Source organism: Tachyglossus aculeatus, chromosome 25 (genome assembly GCF_015852505.1).
Source record: "Tachyglossus aculeatus isolate mTacAcu1 chromosome 25, mTacAcu1.pri, whole genome shotgun sequence".
In the NCBI taxonomy this organism is placed as follows: Eukaryota; Metazoa; Chordata; class Mammalia; order Monotremata; family Tachyglossidae; genus Tachyglossus; species Tachyglossus aculeatus.
The window spans coordinates 17994025-18002138 of record NC_052090.1 but is presented as its reverse complement, the minus strand read 5'-3'; positions in this window follow the sequence as shown (position 1 = coordinate 18002138).

Genomic DNA, 8114 nt, shown 5'->3' with positions numbered 1-8114 from the left:
TTTTTCAACAGCATTACCGCCCTCTCTTTCTTGTTTTTAGTGTACAGACCATATACGTGAATGGGTGTGCATATTACATATATAATATCCACTGACTATATTTGGAATTAAGACCTCCGTTCTAAAATTGCATTTTAAATTCCCTTCTTTTTATGCTGGGAACTCTGCCACCCACCAAGACTCTCTAAGGTAAGTTTCAAAAGGATGCTCACTGAGGGGATCTTCCAGACACATTGGACCACTTACTGGGCTGTTTTACAATAACACCATTTGAGACTTCACCCAGATCACAACCATCCAAGTCCATGTACTTGACACTCTGAGTAACTTCACCCTCCTCAGCTTGTTTCTGAGAGATTCTTTTTCTCTTTCCCGAGCTTCCAGGAAAACCTATGCCACGCTCCTTAATTGTTTGCTTACACTGAGCCTGGTAGAGGAAGGAACACTAAATTTTACCTCTTAATTTGACTTTTTGCAGCTTGCTAATTGTACTAGTACAGAAGACTGTACTCCATATTCTATGTTATGTAGCCAGGGCATCAGCACATCAGAACAAACACATTTACATGTGCCATGAATTGCAAAGTCCCAAACTCCCATCTTGTTTCCTCTGGAGGAGGGGAGGCTTTCTATCCCACTGTTTCCTTGTTTCATTTATCATATGTTTTTGGGTCAATTATGACCCTGCATCACTGCTTGCCTTGTTCTCTTCTATAAAGATTAAACACTGAACTGGTCCTTTTATCCTAGCAGGGTCACTCCAGATATTTCTTTAGAAAGGCTCTTTTCTTCCACTCCAATGCATTATTTAATAGGTTTTCGGTTATTACTTCACTTTGGGTGTGAAACAGAAACGTTCTTTTGAAATGCAGCAGATGTGGCCACAGGCGTGAGTCATTACCTGTCCCCTTGTGATTTAATCTGCCCATTTTCCCACCTCTTGGGCTAATCTATTCCTGTTGACATGGTCTGGCACTAACGCTATGGACTCTTTTTCACGGGGTTTAATGTCTCAGACATATTTCAAGCCAAGTGGGGCTGAAGGCTGAGGTACAGCCCATTTCTGCGGATGAAAAGAATGAGGTGCAGCCCATTTGTGCAGATGAAAAAGGCCATTTGCCCTTCTAGATTCTCATTCCCTTTTGCCTACATCACTAGTTGTACATCAGCGAATCCAAGTTGAATTCCCTCTTTTAATGTCTGCCACACTAAGAGAGTTGCTACACAAACTGGTGGTCTATAAAAGATCATGTTACATTTAAAAGACCGTCTCGAAGGGATCAAGGATTGTGTAGTAGACTATAAGTGCTATTTTTGGTGGTCAGGGTCCAAGAAGGATATTATATGTTCTTCAGGTAGGGCTAGTTGATACCTGACACCAGAAGCCACTGATTTAAGAGGAAATGGACTCCATTCTTTCATGACAAGACACTGGCTCCTCCTAGAAAGGTTACTGGTCAACAGGAAATCAGCTAACTGTTCAGTTTCCTGCAGGACTGACAAGTACATTTACAGAGAGGAAAGCAAGAAAATATACTTACCCTCCTGTCACATATCTACCATACCCTCTCCCCTGGGATGTTGATATGAAGATGAACCTGAATTTCACAGAACTCTACTGCTGGGTCCCAAGCAATCTCCCTCCCCTAAACTCCCTTCTTTATTTTTGTTTTTTCAGACAGAGAAGGCGTTAAAGGTAAGGCAGCCTAGGGACCTGACTGATTATCTTCATCTATAAATCTGGGAAGTGATTCATTAATCTGCTTTTCACCAAACAATATTTTCCAGCTGAAATTTGGTGGAAAGCTCCATTTTACTCACAATTACACATGAGGCAAGAATGATCATTGATGCCCCACAAAGCTCATGGGTATGTAGGTAAAATAAACAGAAGTCAGAGCACCCTCCCCAGAACCAAAAATCAAGAGCTCTGACTTCATGGACATGGAATTACAGGTTCTCCAAATCTGCTATCCTTTCCTGCTACTCCATTGCTGGACTAAGGGATCTTAGGTCCTCCTTAGATTCCAGGAGACTGGGAGGGGAAGTTAGGTAGAAAGAAGGTTGCCACCGCACTCCCGGAAATAAATAATCAATCTTACATTCTCCTTAGATCTTGTCTCTAAGAACCCGACTTTACTATTTCCCCTCTCCATAATTAATTTTAATCTCTGTCTCCCTGCTGGAGACTGTAAGCTCTTTGTGGGCAGGGACTGCATTTACCAACTTTATTGTATTGTACCTTCCCAAGTGCTTAGTACAGTGTTCTACACAGAGGAAGCACTCAATAAATGCCACTGATTGATAGTCTTGAGGTGGACCATCCTGAACTGTGGCCATAACTATTAGTATTATTTGATGGAAAAGAGATAGTGTCTATATACTCTATTGCATTCTCCCAGATGCTTAATACAGTACTTTGCACACAGTAAGTGCTCAAACAATGATATTTACTGAGTGCTTATTCTGTGCCGAGCACTGTACTAATCGCTTGGGAGAGTACAACAGAGTTGGTACACTCGTTCCGAGCCCACGACGAGCCTATGGTCTAGAAGGGGAGAATAAATAAAAAAAATGAAAGTGATTGATTGAAAAAGGGTGGATAAGCAACAAGTGAGAAACACTCTTCTCTTCCCACCCTCACCCCCCTGGTTTTTCCAGTTTATTCTCTATCAAAGAATAAACATGTTTACCATTGTGATTCCAAAGCCTTATTAGCCTCAAGAATCCTCTCTGCCTTATTTTCTCCATCTCTCTCCCCCTATCTTCCTTCTTTAGGCTCAATTCTATTTCCTTCTACTAAATGGCAGATATTTTTCTCTCAACTTTGTGTTTGAGCTTTTAAATAAATATTTCAATAACCCAAGTAAATTCACTCTGTAGTAGCAATTGTTCTCTAACGAGGTCTAGTTAATAAGGTTTAGGATTATTCTATTTGCATTTTTACCACCGAACTTCTCATCTACATCAGTTTCCCTTAACCCAAACACAATAAGCAAACTTGCATGAGTGTTGAGGCATAACAGTATACCCTGTGTACAGTACCTTTTTAAAGCTAGAAGCCATCAGCATGACTTACCCCAGGTCATTATTTTAAAGAAAGAGAGATGATCTGTCACCCTTAATCCTTCAACAATCTGGAAGATCCAGGGATAATGTTCAGGGTTTGAGATTTTTTCGTTGCTGAAAGTAATACCCTCTTGTGGTTAGAAATCAGTAGTGAACTCCAACATCACTAAAGGAAGGCTTTCACTCCGGCAATTTGCAGAAAGAAAGGAATTATTGTCCACAGCCTAAAAATTGCCTCTGCTAAACTACTATAGCAAGACATGCATTTACTATAATTGTCTGGGATGTGCTTATCCTACCCAGTTTTGAAATGACCTGTGTATTAGAAAAAATGCAGGGGGGGAAAAAAAAGGAAAGAAAAATGTCCCAGTTAGTTACCTAGACTCTGGTTTATCTTTTTAAACGGGAAATCAGGGTAATTTAAATGCCAGTGTTTGATCAAGTTATGTGGCTTACTCCTAACCTGAGCAATTAACATTTAGCCTGTCTCCTCAAGTTTTATAGTACAGTATGCCATCAGTAATTGGAGATCCCGGGCAAGGATAAAACTGGCCTCTTTTCCTAAGCAATATTAAAATCATGGAAGATCAAGGAAGCCATTCAGTATTTCAGCTCCCTGCACAGTTGCGTAAGAAGGCAGGATTTCATTTTAGGCAGATCACAGCTGTCTGAACTGCAGGCCTCCTGCCTCAGTTCATTAGGGCAGGTGAAGATTTTAGCAGCTTCTCAAATTATGTAATACATTTTCATTGGTGACATTTGGAATGCTTGCCAAATCTCATTTCACTGCTCCTTTTGTGATATTGAAAAAATGTTTAACTGGGAATAAAAATCACTTTGGACTCTCAAAGGATCATTGCCCTATAAGCCTAATTTGACTCAAAACTCTTTCAATGGTTGTTAATTTTTTTTTCTTAATCTTTTAAATGAACAGTTATGTGCCCTTTGGACACATTATCACTAAAAGTTCTTACTCAAGCTGTACATGTCATAAGTAAACATTGCAATACTATGCTGAGCCCAAGTAGACCTAAAAGTGAAGTAGACAAGCGAAATGACTTGTCCAAAGTCACACAGCTGACAGTTGGCAGAGCTGGGATTTGAACCCATGACTCCAAAGTCCAGGCTCTTTCCACTGAGCCACGCTGCTTCTCTATACATAAGCACTAGAGGTTGGTACACCCCTGGTGTTAGACTGTACCTATTATAACTGGTCTTTGGTGAGAGTTATGTGCTTTGAACATATCCAATTAGAGATCGTGTTTAAAGGTGGCAAAGGAATTGCAGAAAAGAGGAGAAACTACATTTCGTAAAAAGCAAAGGGGCTAACTCACTACCTTTTGCATCAATACAGAATTGTCCTGGACAGAGCCAAACCCCTGATTATTCTTGGGAAGGTGTGGCATAGTCAAAAATTTCTCTGTTTTCTAGTTTAAAACTACTAGTGTTTTTTCAATCTCCCATGAGATATTTCTTTTCTGTATTCTTTTCAAATGGATCCCTGATTACAATGGTATTTGTTCACAGACAAGCTTAACAGAGTTTTACAACTCTTCTTAGGACACAGGCAGGATTTCATCTCTTTCATTCCTTCTGAAGGCCTGGATTGGCGATGGGATCCTTTGCCTTCTCTTTCTTGAATCTCGAGTAAAATGGCACCTGTGTCACAAAATGAGTGAATCTAATAAGTAGGCTAACTGAAATCAGGGTAATGGTAAATTGACAATAATCATTTATTGAGGAAGACTGTGCTCGTCCTTTGCTAAAAAATAATTCAAGACAAGAGAAAGGCTGTTAAAGTGGATTTACTTAGGTCAGTCTAGATTAAGGTATTTGAATATCACCCTCCCCCACTATTCTCCAGTTTACACTCTTTAATCCTCCGAAGCCATAACTGTATTCCATTCATCTATTTATACCTAGCACTTCAGAGAATGCAACAGATTAGTAGGTAAGATCCCTGCCTTCTAATCCAGGCTTTGCCATTAGTCTGCTGGGTGACCTTGGGCAAGTCATTTAACTTCTCTATGCTTCAGTTACATCATCTGCAAAATGGAGATTAACACTGTGTGGCCCATATGGGACATGAACTGCATCCAATATGATTAGCTTGCACCTCTCCCAGCACATAGTACAGTGCCCAAGTAAGCACTTAACAAATATCATGTACCATAAAAAAAGGAGCCTACAATCTCACAAGGAACGCAGACTGGAAAATCAATTGCAGACAAGAGAAAGTGACAGCGTATGTCAGATATGTACTGTGACCCCCTTCTAGACTGTGAGCCCGTTGTTGGGTAGGGACCGTTTCTATATGTTGCCAACTTGTACGTCCCAAGTGCTTAGTACAGTGCTCTGCACACAGTAAGCACTCAATAAATATGATTGAATGAATGAATGCTACAGGAGGTTGTGAGTGTTTCAGTGGGGCATAAGGGCTGGAGCAGCAGTTTCAGGGTATAAACTGGGGAAATTACGAATTAACTGGGGAAGATATCCAGGAGGATGTGATTTCAAAAGGGTTATAAAGGTTAAGGAGAGCTGTGGCCTGTTGGATCTGAAGGAAGAGGTAGTTGGAGGCATGGGCTGGATGGAGCAAAAGAATGAAGAGTTGGGAAAGGCTTGTTGGAAGAGAAGGAAGGTCTCAAAGGAGCGGGGACTGATCCCTGGTGGATTGGGGGGGAGCAACAAGGTGGTAGAGTACCAGGATGGAGGGATGCCTGGATAAAGGGGCCCAAGAAGGGGTGGGGAGGGGGTCGGAAGCCACCCACATGGGCTGGGGTTGGGACCACTTCGTCCTGTGCACTAATACAGGGGAATGAGAGGTAGGGCTCACCTGGGTTTGCGTGTGGGTCCCAGCGGGTGGGGATGCCCAGTGGATAGAGCCCAGGTCCGGGAGTCGGAGGACCTGGGTTCTAATCAAAGCTCTGCCACATGTCTGCTGTGTAACCTTGATTAAGTCACTTCTCTGGGCCTCACTTCCCTCCTCTGTAAGATGGGGATAAAGAATGTATGCTCCATGTGGGACATAATAATAATAATAATAATGGTATTTGTTAAGCTCCTACTCTGTCTAGCTCTGTTTTAAGCACTGGGGTAGATTCAAGATAATAAGGTTGGACATAGTCCCTGTCCCATATGGGGCTCAGAGTCTTCACCCCCATTTTACAGATGAGGGAACTGAGGCCCAGAGAAATGAAGTGACGCCTAAGGTCACACAGCAGATAGGGCAGAGGCTGGATTAGAACCCAGGTCCTTCTGATTCCCAGGACTAGGCTCTATCAACTATCCATGATGTTTTCCTAGGATGTGGACTGTGATCAAACTGATTAGCATGTATCTACTCCAGTGCTTAATACAGTGCCTGGCACATAATAAGTGCTTAACAAATCCCATCGAAAAAAGGGGGTAGGTCAGAAGTCGGTTGGATGATAATGGGATACGGTTATGGCTTGGGAGGAGTGAAGAGTGCAAACTGGAGAATAGTGGGAGAGGATGATATTCAAATACCTTATTCTAGACTGACCTAAGTAAATCCACTTTAACAATCTAGCTCTCGTCTTGAATTATTTTTTAGCATGGGAAGAGCACAGCCTTCCTTCTAACTGCTGAGAAGCAAGAGACAGTGACAACTCTAAGCATGGAAACAATTATTCACTCTACAGAAATTATAATTTTGGCCAGTTTTACTTATTGCGGGATTTCCTCCATGATTTCATTTCATAGGAAAATGATAACTTGTGCTTTAGGACCCAATTCTATTTTCTTAGAAAAACTTTTTTCTTTTTATTTTGCAGCCTCCCCCTTTTTTGCTATCTTCTCATTATTTATGAGTAAGATAATTATACAATTTTATGAGGGATTCAACAGCTCCACAACAGCTGCAACTATTTTTATCAAGACAACACACAGAGTTCCCAAAGGCAAGTAGGTTAAAATTTGCATTACTGTCAATAACCTTTCTTCTTTTCATATATGATTTCAGTTTGTCCACCTTTGTGATTGATTTCTATTCATGAAAATAAAGATTTCAAATTTCCGTGAGACAGCGTGGTGGTGGATTTTAATAAAAAAGAGCCCTGGAGGTTAGCTTGCCTGGAAATTCACATGTCGCCCCCACTGCCTATGACAGAGGTTTTAACCTTGAAGATTCTACCACTGGGCTTATTTAACCAATCTCTGTTGCTGCATTAAATAGTAAAAAAAAAAAAAAAGAGTGGGCCATCTGTCCCATTGTAAACAAAGCACGCATGAATGATAGAACAGTGGAGGCACTGAATGAGCTTGATTTGGCTGTGAAATATTTCCAGGACTTTGCAGGATACTGTGCTATAAAAATAAGAGCGGCACTGAACAGCTCTGGTGATGCTCATTTATGTGGAAAGTGGCATTAATTTATGAACTTGGAGAAACCTCTCTTGGTTTTTCATGCATCCCCCTATTCATTCCTGCTGATAACACCGTGACATTCTTTGTGTAAAGACTAAAAAGAAAATGTCCAGTGTCCACCTTTTCCCTTAAAATATGACCTGCTCCTGGTCTTCCTCTCTTCTCCACCGAGACCACATGCAAGCTGAAGACTGACTCTTCAAAGGCAGGGAATTCAGCCTCCAACCTGTGCTCTAAGGATCAGCAAAGTGCTCTAAACCCAGACAGTGTTCTATGCCCGCGGGGATTGGGGAGCAACTGTTGGTGACAATAAGCATTAATGATGAGGAGAGCTGCTAACTATGCCCCAGTCCTCATGCTGGCTAGTTTTCTCTGAGAAGCAGCCCAGCCCAGTGGAAAGTGCACTGGCCTGGGAAGCCAACTCTACCGGGTGCCAGCCTTGTGACCTTGGACAAGTCACTTAACTTCTCTGTGCCACATTTTCCTCATCTGTAAAAAGGGGGTTCAATACCTGTTCTCTCTTCCCCTTACACTGTGAGCCCCATGTGGGACAGGGGCTGTGTTTGACCTGATTATCTGGAATCTATTTCGGTGCTTATAGTTCAGTGTTTGGCACATAGTAAGTGCTTAAGAATCGATCTATGGTATTTACTGAG